This window comes from Phascolarctos cinereus, unplaced genomic scaffold (genome assembly GCF_003287225.1).
Source record: "Phascolarctos cinereus isolate Bilbo 61053 unplaced genomic scaffold, phaCin_HiC Scaffold_8;HRSCAF=390, whole genome shotgun sequence".
NCBI lineage: Eukaryota > Metazoa > Chordata > Mammalia > Diprotodontia > Phascolarctidae > Phascolarctos > Phascolarctos cinereus.
In genome coordinates, this window is record NW_027556291.1 from 1,919,340 (window position 1) to 1,931,299 (window position 11,960).

The following is an 11,960-nucleotide window of genomic DNA, read 5'->3' on the forward strand; positions in this document are numbered from 1 at the left end:
GGGGAGAGAGTGTGGAAAAAGGCCACAGGGAAATAGAGTGAGCCGTTTCACAGCTGATTCTCAGATAGGAGCTCACCCTCCTCAGCCTCAGCCAATCTGGCAAAAGGAGGCAGCCCCCATGTCTGCAACCCAGTCACCAACGTAACAGTGTAGAAGCTGATCTCCATGGGAGCTGCCCTTCAGATCCCTGGAGCAGGTACATGCCCTATGGAGTCAGGAAGGTGATTAGAAAGTTGGACAAAATGAACAGAGGCTCCCCTGCTCAACACCCTCATGTCACCGATCTCATTCTCTTTGCTATCACTGTCACTGGGATACCCATTTTCTACCAGTTTGATTGTAAGCTCCTCCAGGACAGGGGCTGCCTACATCCAATCTCTCACTGTACATAGTAGGTTCTGAATAGATATGGGTTACGCTGAATTGAAGTGGCTCCATGGCTACAACAACACATTGGTTCTCTCCACTGCACAGAATGATAAAGCGACCCCTTGGGCTGTACATCAAGTGATCAATAAGAGTCCAGTATTATCAGGAGGTGACAGGGGTCTTAGCTCTACCACTATATGTAACTTCCTCTTCTGTGTGTTAGGGTGATGGCCTACCCCATTGTAGTGATCACAGAAGGCCTGGAGAACCCATCGAATCAGTCCATACATCAAAAAATCAACTATGTTTGACTAAGTTCTTAATTAATTTGAAAGGATGATAAGGGCTTTGGGTCATTGAATGAAAACAAATGATACTACCTAAGAAAAATATTACAATGTTTTTTCTTGAAGAGAAACAGCAAGCTAGTCTGGAATTTGGATCATTCAAACAGCCACGAATCAAGAGGTGAAATAGTGAATCCAGTGGTAAAGTACTTCAGAGAGGGAACTGGGGGCGGGGAGGGAGGCTTCTTTCTCTCTCCACCCACAAGCTCCTATGTACACATTCATCAGGTGACCATCCTGAACGCTTAGAAACATCTGTAGTGGTAGATAGCACTGTCCCCTGGAGCAGCAGTGGCTGATGGTAGAAACATCTGCATTAGGGCCACACTGAGAGACCCAAAACATGCAGAGGCCAAAATGGGCACCCCATGGGAAGGGAGCTACCCCCTCCAGCTCAGCAGAGAGCTACACCTAAGGGGAGCTTCCCAAAGGGAGAAGCGACCTGCTAGGAACCAGGAACTGGTTCTTGACCATGCACACTCTCTCATCCGAAACCCATTCTTCCCAGAAAGCTGGAGTGGGCAAAGGGAAGATGTGTTCCTACACTGCTCTGCTATTTTATCCAAAGCCTCCACAGGCTGTAACTGATTTCTCTTCAGCCAGTCACAAGATAGTTCTTCAGGAGCAAATAGCATCAGCTGCTTTCATACAAAGCCTCAAAGAACCTTGCCAATTGACTAAGGGCTTATTGAGTTTGATTGATTGAATCACTCAATCTGGATGGCTAGAGCTGACAGATGAATTCACCCTGGCCTAGGTAGGAAACAAAGGGTGTGCTCTGGAGGAGGAGGCCTTGTGCTCCTTCTCTCCCTAGGACACTCCCTACCCTTCCCTTCTCTGGGCCTCAGTCTCCCCCTCTGTAAAATGAACAAGCTGGATTCAATGACTTCTGAATTACCTTCCAGTTCAAGATCTATTGTCCTATGACTACCTAAGGCAAAAGGCTCTTTCTGCCTCTGCTAATCTGTCATCTGTGTTCTGAGGCCTCCTCCCCACTGAGCCAGTTTATGGTCCAAGGTCTCTTCTAGCTATAACCATATCAGTTATGTGCTCACCATCTTGGAGGAGCTTTCCCAGTGTCCCTGCTTCTCTAGTGGGAGCCCAGACTACTCATCTCCTCAGAGAACTCCACCCTGGAGGCTACAGGGCCAGACCAGCAGCTGCCCTTGCCCCACCCCCCCACCTAGCCACCTCCACTTCTAGCTCACTTCTCTCTAGCCACCCAGCCAACTCCCCAAGGGCCCAGCTTTCTGGAGTGCCAAGTTCCTGATAACAGAACCTTGTAACCATTCTGTATTTCCCACTTTTTCCAGACATTTCTAGCCCTACCTCCAGGGGCTGAGGAGATCCCAGGGTTAGCAATTGCTGAGCCTATGGGGTGTGGATGGGGTGGGGGGTGAAGTTAGGCCTGCATTTGAAGAGTCCTGCCTGCTTGCCCCTCCTTGGGGCTCAGACCCCTTGTTCTAGGCTAGCTACTTCCTTCCTTTTCCTGCCTGCCTTCCTCCCTCCCTCCCTCTCCTCTTCCCTCTCTCCCATCCTCCTTTCCTTCCTTCCCTCTTTCTTTCCTCCCTCCCTTCCAGATGTTCCCCACCATCACACTGCTCCCTGGGTGGCAGACTTTCTCCCTGTCTCCAGCAGGGTGCTGGTAAGCGTTTTAACAACCAGCTTGGGGAGGGAGGCGGGGGGAGTAGGAAAATATATACATAGCACACTTTTAAGTTTAATCTGCCTTTCTCTCATTTTCTCCGTCACTTTCTTCAGCCTAAGCAACCAATAACACAATCAGGCCAGCCCTGATTTTCAGTGTTTGCCAATTTCTGCAGTGGGGCTGATCAATAGTGGGCCCTCTGCGCCCCACCCCCCCTTTCGGAGTTGGCTCCAGCCCTCCTTGGTCTGGCCCTGGCTCTGCCCCTCACTGCCTTTCATCTTGCCCCAGAAGCTGTGCCCTCCAGTCCCTTAATTGTGCACGTTGCTCTTTTCTGAACTCACTCCAATCGAGCCCCATAAATTGTAGACAATCAGCCGGTCTTGATCAAGTGAGGGAGCCCCTGGGGCACTGATTTCTAGGTCTGGTGTAGCCCTGAGTGAACGACTGCAGCCATGTCTGGGGGGGAGGACAAGGCAGGGGAAGGCAGGACAGGTCAGGGAAAGTGGAGGGAAGGGAAGACAGAGCAAGGGACAGAAGAGACAGTTCAGGGGAATCAGGAGGTGAGAATCCAGAGTCCCAGCCCCTTTGGGCCCCTCTCCTTGCTGACTTCAGCCTACAATGGGCCCACTCCATCTCACTGACTGATGTCTCCCCATGTGGGGCTTGTGTTGCCCATATCTTGGAAGTTCCCACTTCCCCAGAGCTCCTGAGTAAGCAGAGGAACTCTATGACTCTGGGTTTCATCCTGCTCCTAGAAGACGAAGGTCCACAAGAGGCATTGCCCTAGGTAGCAGCTAGGACTGGGGCTGGAGGGAGGTGGAGGGAAGGGTTTATGAGTATAGTTTTGTACTGGATTCAGGAAGGTCTGGGTATAGCCCCAGCTCCCACAAGACCCTGGCTTCTTCCTGCTTGTAGCTCTTGTCCCTTACTTGCTCGTGGTGCCGCCTTATCTGTCAGTATCCCTATCTGCAAAATGGGTATCAGAAAATAAATCTCGAAGATGCACTATTGTGGAGTGCAAAGAATACTGCAGCTTGGAGGTCAAAGGAGATCCAGGCTCACAAGCTGGCTCTGCCTCTCACTAGGCACAGAATTTTGAGCAAATCATCTGACCTCCTGTTTCCTCATCTGTAAAAGGGATCTCTAACAGTGGGACTACCTATCTATTAGAGTTGTTATAAGACTCTGGACAAGTCATTTCCTATCTCTAGGCCTCAGCTTCCTCACCAGTAAAAGTGGGTTGGACTTGAAAGCTCTCTGTAAGTGGGAATTGACTTTATTCCTGGAGTCTGAAGAGCTGAAGTCTATGCCCAGCAGGGACACTTGGGAGTCTTGAGGGTGGACAAATCACTTCACACATCAACTCTGCCTACTTGTTAGCCTTGTGGGGGAAATGCTTTGTGAGCTGTAAAGACAGGCTAGAGGTAGATGCTGGGGTTGTCCCGATTGTGGCTTCCCTGTAGCCAGGGAAGTAAGTCAAGGTGAGATGGCCTAGAGGACTCCTAGCCTGTAAAAGGTGTGGTGGAGGGGAATGGAAGCCTGGGCCCTGGAGCCAGCTCCTATTGGCTAATTATTCGTTTTTTGGTGTGAACATTTACACCTCAGAACACAGGTTAGGATGGAAAGCAGGGCCTGACTGGTTGTTCTGTTGGTTGTCAGCACTTAAGAAGGGGGGGGGTATTAAAAATGCATATTAAACTTAGAAGTGTGTCCTGCCATCCATTTCCCTAAAGAGTGATGAATGTTAGTTACCAGCCTCCCATAGGATTGGAGAGAAAATGAAAAGTGTGGACAAGATGGCCTTTTTGGTCCCTTCCAGTTCCAGAGCTCTGACCCACACACAGCCCAGCAGCCAGGGCTCAATTTGGGGCCATGGAGCTGCGTGGGGGGGGGGGAGAGATGGGGGATGGGGGTTAACTCTTTAGTCTCGGCTATCCATCTTCCCTGGGCCTGAAAGATGTCTGATAGGGCTCATCCACTCTCAGCAGGCTACAAGTGACCTCCCCCCACCATACTCATGGAGTCTCTTGCAGGCAGAGAAGCCTTGATGCCGGGACCACAGACAACAGGTGCAGACTCAGGTTGCCTTGGGACCCACCTCCCTCCTTAAATATGAGAGAATCAGTCCCCTGGTTGGGAGGGCCCTCCACAGGCCATCTAGTCCACACTCATCTTCTAAGCCAGCCCAACAGTCATCATAGCTAGTGTCTCCAGAGTCCTTTAAGGTTTGCAAAGCACTTTACATTGACCTTTGCAACAACCCTGAGAGATAGATGAATTACCCCCCATTTTACAGATGAAGAAACGAGGCACAGGTTAAGTGATCTCACATGATGGGGGGGGGGTGAGGGAAATACCACCAGACCTAGAGTCCAAAGACCTGAGTTTAAGTCCTGTCTTGGGCATTTAGAAACTATGCAACCTAGTATCAATCACATTCCCTCTCTGAGCCTGTTTCCTCCTTTGGAAGATGGGGGTGGTAATCCCTGCCTCACCTACCTCCCAGGATAAATACTTTTGTCACCAATAAAGTGCTCTAAAATCCCAGCAATGACTACTAATCCCAACCCATCAGAAGCCCCATCCCCCATGTTGGGACCACATCTGCCCTTCCTCTCCAGTGAAACCTGTCTAGTTCCATTTTGCTCCTGGTCTCCCAGTTCCCCATCCAATTCCCATTCTCCCAGCATTCCTGGCTCTGGCTGAGAATTGTCTGGGGAGCCTAAAGCTGGGGCATCCACAAGGGCAGACAGCCTCTCCCTGACAGGGGCCTCAGCACTGCCTCCCCCTCCTACTTTCAGCTCTTCTTGGGCCCTCCTAGGGGCTCTTAAGGACCAAATTTCTGATGCCTGTCAGCTCCATAGGATGTTTACTGTCCTGTTCTCTCTCCTTGCTATCCTGTTCCACTTCTTGCTCCTTAGCTTGTGACTGGATGCCTCCTTGCAGCCCTTCCTTCTCTTTCAGAGGTGGGGGAGGGGCAATCTGTGGAGCTGGGCCATCTTCAGGCTGATATTATTAGGGACCGTCAGGTCACACCCCTGCTCAAAAATCCTTGTTGGTTCCTTATGGCCTGCAGAGTGAAATGCAAACTCCCTCATCTGGGATTCAAGGTCCTTCATAATCTGGGGCCACCAGGAGCATGATTCAATGGGGGAAAAAGGGCTAGACCAAGGACCTGGGGGCAAGTCCCTCTTAGCCTCAGTTTCCTGTTCTGTAAAGTGAAGATGGACTAGATGACCTCAAAGGTCCCTTCTGGCTCCAAGTCTCTGGTGAGCAGGGCTTCCAGATTCTCAGCTGAGACACTCCTCCACGTGGACGAGGCTGGGAGCCAGCTTTTGGAAAGACATGATGACTTATAACGGAAGGGCCTCGCTCCCCAATGTGGAGCATGAGCGGCTATTCTGTAACTGGTTCTGGCCTGCTAACTCCAAGATGAAGAGACAGACTTCCATTGGCCGTGTCGGCCCATGGCTGGGTGGGACACTAAGTGGCCAAAGAGACATCAGTCCTCATTCTTAACTGGCTGCACTCAAATGAGGAGGCAGGGGCTAAGCCCTTGGCCGGGAGAGAGCCCTTGCGCCTTCACCTCCTCCCTCCCTCCCCCTCGGGGCCCTGTGGCCCAGGAGCACTTGCTGCTGTCTCTCTTGTGTTTGTTCTTCCTGATTTATAGGTGAAGGAGTATTGGAGACGTCTGCACCCTTGTGCGCTTCGAAAGGTCAGAATGGCAAACCCTCCAAGGTCTGGGAGCCAGAGATTTGCCAGAAGCCAGATGGTGAGAGGCGAAGTCCCTAGCAAAGATCAAAGGCAGTCAACTCTGGCAAATTCAGAAGTGAACTTGGGGGAGGGCTAGCGTCGCAGCTGGCGTTGGGAGGAATGTGCGCACCTCTGGGCTTACTGGACCTTCTCGGGAAATATCCCTCTGTTAAAGCTCAGTGATGTTCATTGGTTAAGTAGAATTGGGCCCTTAAGCAGTAATGGCTACCAGGGGGTGGAGAACACACAGGAATTGAGGCTTGAGTCAATGACCTAAAGAACGACATCCCCGTCCTCAGGGGAGCTCCTAGAACCCTGAGAGAGAGCCGTGGCCAGCCTAATTCCTGAGTCCCGAACAACTGGGGGCGGGGGGGGGGGGGATAGAGAAGGGAGGGGTGGGGCTTGGGAGAGTAATTGCAGAGCATTGCTACACTTGGAGCTTGAAGGCTTAATTGAAGTTTGGGTTTGTGGAAGCCCCCTGAGGGCAGGGGCAAGGTCTTCTCTCCTTCTGTATCTTCCCCAGTATGGAGCGCGGCTCTCTCCATGGTGAGCATTTGCTAAATGTTTGTGGCATTGAACTGAAAGCTGTAAGGAAGGGCATCAGACGGCTCCAGCTCAGGGCACTGAAGCAGCCCCTCTCACGCTTTTGTCTCTTGATCTGAAGTCTTGCATTGTCTCCGCATCAAGTCTGCTCTGCCGGCTGGCTGCTTGAGCCTGTCATCAGTCTAGTGTGCTGCTGGTGAAACCTCGGTGAAGGAAGGATGCACCCACTGCTGGCTCAGTGGTTGGAGCTGGTGCCGAGGGCTTTATCTTCCTTTTTTCTGCTCCTCCTCCCACCCCCTAGTCCCCTCCAGCTCCAACCAGGACTTCCGGAGGGGCCCTGGTGCCTCGGGGCCTGATGCTGTGTGGCTCTGCCTAGATGTGTGGCAGGGAGAGGAGCGCAGAGGCGGACAGGCTCCACCAGGATTTAGACTTAGCTGGCTACCTCCTTTCCTGTTCTCTGTTCCTCAGACTCCTCTGTTTCTCCTCTTGGTTTTGCCCAGTTGCGTTGGATTCAGACTTTTGGGACTCATCCTAGCTCCTCCCCACAGGAGTGTGAGTATTCTTCCCCTTTTTGCCCAAGCCCTGGAGAGATCAGAGTAATGCCCCTTGACTTTCTGACGGACTTCCCCAGAATGCCCAAGCTCATGAGTCTTTAGCACTTTTAGAGTTATACAGCGCTCTCCTCACAACAGGTATTAACATCCCTGTTTCTCCAGAGAAACCAACCGACTCACGGCAGTGCTACCGTTCCCCCAGTCCCACAGCCAGAAGCGGTGGAGGCTCCCTCCCCTGCCCCATACCCATTCCTGGTAAAGTCAGCCTGGTAGTGAGCAAAGCCTCAGCAGAGCTGATGCCGAGATCCCTCCCCACCCCCAACAGCTGGTGCTGTCGCCAAAGGATCTCTGCCATTTTCCAAGAGGCCATGCTGGTCTTTTGCACGGGTTCTTTGCCTTTTGGACGTCCTGGATCCTTCCTCTGAACAAGGTTTATGTTGTTTAAAATTCATAATTGAAGGAAGCAGTCAATTTTTCTAAGAGGTTAATGAAACTAAAGATGTCATTTTTTTTCCCCATCAAAGTTCCTGGACCTACTGAAATCTGTCCCTGTTCTCCTTGGAGGCCAAGAACCCCTGAGGTAGTAGAAAGAAGAGACTGAGTTTAGTGTTTAGAAACAGAGACCATAGGGGCCAGTACTAGCTCTTCCATTATTTCCTCCTTGTGGGGCCTTGGGCAAGTTGGCGCCCCTCTCTGGAATTCAGGGGAGAATGCAGGGGACAGTTAGACTAGAGGACCTCAGAGGGCCTTTCTTTTTAGACAGCCCCAATCCTCTAAGCTTCTGAAGGCTGAGCCAGGGGAACTGGCCCTGAGCTGGGCAGGTCTTCTAGAGAAGCCCAAAGCAAAACAAGGCATAGACTTTCATTGAGGGAGGGGAGTAAATAGGGGACCTGTGAAAGGAAGAGATGCAAGCTGGGGAAGGACATTAGAAAAGGAGTAAGGGCTAGGTGGCAGAGGGCAGAGCACACAAACCCATCTTCTCAGGGAATATGAAAAGGCATGCCCTGGGGCAGGGATGGAAGCAGCAGCTGCAGCTGCATGGAGAGGCCCGGGGACAAGAGGGCACCAGTGAGGGGAGAAGGCTGAGGATGAAGCAGAGTGGAGCTGGGCCTTGAGGATGCCAGGAGCCTCCCGGGGCAATGGGGGACCCAAGCCCTGAGCAGAGCTCTGGGGAAGGAGGGTTGAGCTCTCCAGCCCTGCTGGAAGCTCTTCCCAAGCAACTGGTAAACTACATATTTGTTTGCAAGACTGCTGCAGTGAGGGGGAGGCTGGAGGCTGGGCTTGGCTCTGGGCTCCCAGCTCCCAGCAGCCAGCTCCCGGCTCTGGGCTTGGGCTGCCCTGCCTGAACTGCTCACTCCTGCCAGGCCAAGCCAAGCCAAGCCAGGGGCTCCTTGCCTCATTTGGCTGCCTCTTCTGTGCCCTCTGAGTTTCCTGGGCTCCTTCTACTGGCAAGAAAGGCAGTGCCATAGACAGAGACCCCCCAGTGGAATGCTCAAGGCCAGGCTGGGAAGGAGAGGGCTCTTGACCTCTGCGGGCGGGCAGCAGCAGCTCTGAGCAAGAACTCCAGCTCCAGAGGAGAAAATGAAACTGAAATCCTGCCCACGGAAAGCTCGTCCAACTGGAGCGCTCCTTTAATCCATGTACTAATTTATTCAGAGCACAACAGCTGCAGGAGGAGAGGCCCAGAAGAGGGGAGCCTAGGCTGGGGCCTGGGGCCTGTGAGAGAGGGGAATCCTGGGCCGCCAAGCAGGGTAGGGAAGCACAGGCCTCCTCAGGCCTCCTGTGGTGGGCAGGCCAGGCCTAGCAGAGACAGCTCACTGGAGGGAAGGCAGGAAGAGAAGGGCTCCTGGAGGGTCCAGTGGGGTAGTGAGGGTCCAGTCCCGGTAAGTTCTGTTCTGGAGCTGAAAGCTGGGAGAGCAGAGGTGGGGAGGGGACTCCTAGTGGCTGTGGCACTGACTCCAGCATAGGGCAGATGGTCACTGGCATGGGGCATTCTTCCCTACTGAAGGCAGCCTGGGCCAAGGTCCTTTAAGATGAAGGGAGCTGGAGCTTTGGAGTCCACAGAAGGCCATGAACAGATGTGTGTATGTAGAAGGCAACTACGGGGAATCTTCTTTTTCTGCTCCTCAGTTGGAGACAGAAGTAGAGAGAAAATTGGGGTGCCTAAATCCAGGCCCCATAGAGGGGAAGGCAAGGGGAGGGAAGGGATGAGCCTGGGGGGTGATGGCAAGGGAGCCAAGAAGCAAACATTGGTAGCAGGTGGGTGAGGGGAAGTCTAGGGGAAGTTCAGGAAACCTCTTTCCCTGTGGCTCTTCCCTCCTCCCTGAGCTTTCCCTCCCCTTTCCTCCAGTTCTGAATCTATGTTCCTATTAATGTTCTTTCTTTTCCTTGTCTCCTCTCCTCTTCCCTGCCCTCTATGCCTCTCTCTCACAGTCTTCTCCTCATTCATCTTCTTTTCCTCCTCTTCCTTTCCTATGCTTCACTGTCTCCTCTTGCTTCCCCTTCCCTTTCCTTCCTTTTCTTTTATTCACCCCTTCATCTTCCTCCTGGCCTTCATTTTCACTCAGGACCTTCTCCAATTTCCAGAGGCCAACCTGACCCCCCCACCCCCAGGACTTCTTCAAGAGGCCACCCCCACCTTGGACTAATACCTTCTGCTTCCTGACCAGATACTTCCCACCATGCCTCCACCTGCTCCTGCCTATAGGAAAGTTGGCCTTCTGGCCCTCAAAGGATGCAAAGGATACCAAGTGTGATGAGGATGGGCCTTGAGGGAGGTCCTTGGACAGTCTCCTCACCTGCTTTTTCAACATAGAAAATCCCACCATAAGGCGTCCACTCTTCTCCCATTGGTAAGTTTCTCCTAGAAGGAGGCCAGCCTTAATTCCCCTCCAGGTCCTATTGCTGGCTTCCTCATACCTTCCCACACACATACACAAACACCCTGCTTTTGACGTCTCTTGTATGATGTCTTCCCCCATTAGAATGAAAGCTTCTTGAGGGCAGGGACTATTTTGCTTTTGGCTTGTATTTGTATTTCTAGAGCTTAGCACTGAAATCCTTGCTTCCTTCATTCCTTTCTTCTCCACCTTCTCTATCTCAATCCCTTGGAGAACCAGTTCGGCTATCATTTATTCTCGAGTTACTTCCCCCTTTATCCTATTGCCATCATGCCTTGCTAAGCCCAAACCTGGGATTCTTTTCACTGTCCACTGCCTTCACTCTGCTTCATATGAAGAAAAATCACAAAACCTTGCTGACTGGGTCCACAACAAATTTATGTTACATAATCTCAACTGGGCCCTCACTGCAGCAGGGCAATCCACCCTAATCTATTCATTATCTCAGTCATCACTGTGGCTATTCCAAACATTTTCACCTCTCTTTAAACCTCTTGGCTGAGAACTCTGCTTCGTGGTTCACTGAAAAAATTGAGATTGTTTGCTAAGAGCTCCCTCTCTTCCCCTCTTCTTCCTCTTACCTCGCTCAGATGATTTCTGCCACTGTGTCCTCATTCACCCCTATCTCACGTGAAGAGGCGACCCTTCTCCTTTCCAAGGAAAATACCTCTACATGCAAAAGTGACCCCATTCCATCCTCTCTCCCTGACTACTGGCTGCCTCCCTCGTGTCTACAAACATGTTCATGTCTTCTCCATCCTTCAGCATCCTCATCTGATATAACCATGTCTGCCTAGCTATCTATCCTAACTTTCCTGGCTAAACACTTTAGAAAAAAAGCTTCTAACTCGACTCCTCCTTTGCTTCTCCTCTCACTCTATCACTGCCTTTTGGACATATCAAATTAGATGTCCTGTAAGTATCTCAAACTCAACATGTGAAAATCCCCCAAACCCCTACCTCTTCTTAACTCTTTTATTGCTATTTAGAGAGCTACCATCTTTCCAGCCACCCAGGCTCAAAGTCTGGGTGTCATCCTCAACTCCCCCCTCAATTCAATAAACTCCAGAATTAAACAGAAGTGCTTCTGCTGTGCATCTTCAAGCCCCTCCTAACCTGCCCCCTTCCCACCTTCCCAGTGGCTTCCACTTTCTTCCCTGCAGGTTCTCTGAGGTTCGTGGACACAACGCTCACCTACTGACTCTACGCCTTCCTTTGCGCTGGGCATCCCCAGGCCTGGATGCTCGACATTGTCACTTCAGCTTTTTTCAAGACTCAGCTGAAATCCCATGATCTGCACAAGCCTTTCCTACCCCCCACTTTGGCCTGCTGGTGCCTTTGCCCTGAGATGACCTTCTATTTGTATTCTGTGTGTCGTGTGTTTGCATGTTGTCTCCCCCATTAGAATGGGAGCTACTTGGGGACAATGTTTTGCCTCTCTTTGTATCCCTCAGCACTTAGCACAAGGCCTGGCACATAGTAAATACTTACTGATTGATTAAAAAATTCTTTGTTACAAAGGGTGGCTTGGGGTAGGGTGGGGGAAGGGGATGCAAGGGGAAATTTGGGTTATGTAAAACCAAAAGATATAAATAAAATTGATTAAAAATAAATGCTTGTTGAATAACTGGCTCAGTCCCCCAAGCCCCTCTCTTCCCCGCCCCCTCCTCCAGCATCCTTCTCATATCGCCCTGCGTCCTCTGCTCTCCATGTTCTGACCCAGCTGCTGACACTCTACTGCTCTCAGGGTGTGGCTTGTACAGTGAGGAACGGGGGTTTGTTGTAAAGTGTAAGCTCCCAGATTATAGGGCTAACCCATTTCTGTAACCCACGACATGGGGCCCCA

The 11,960-nt window shown here is 51.5% G+C and overlaps 1 long non-coding RNA gene across 8 annotated transcripts; it reads left to right on the forward strand.

Annotated features, from left to right (window-relative positions):
- The first annotated feature begins 6,984 nt into the window (after positions 1–6,984).
- LOC110201055 (uncharacterized) lies at positions 6,985–11,665 on the forward strand. 8 transcript variants are annotated; one of them, XR_013483603.1, is made up of 3 exons: positions 6,985–7,212; positions 9,648–10,066; positions 11,278–11,665. It is a non-coding gene; the product is annotated as an uncharacterized LOC110201055 (long non-coding RNA). The 8 variants fall into 8 exon arrangements; XR_002322375.2 differs by having other exon boundaries at positions 9,801–10,066; positions 11,278–11,664; XR_013483604.1 differs by having other exon boundaries at positions 9,884–10,066; positions 11,278–11,662.
- Positions 11,666–11,960: the final 295 nt, after the last annotated feature.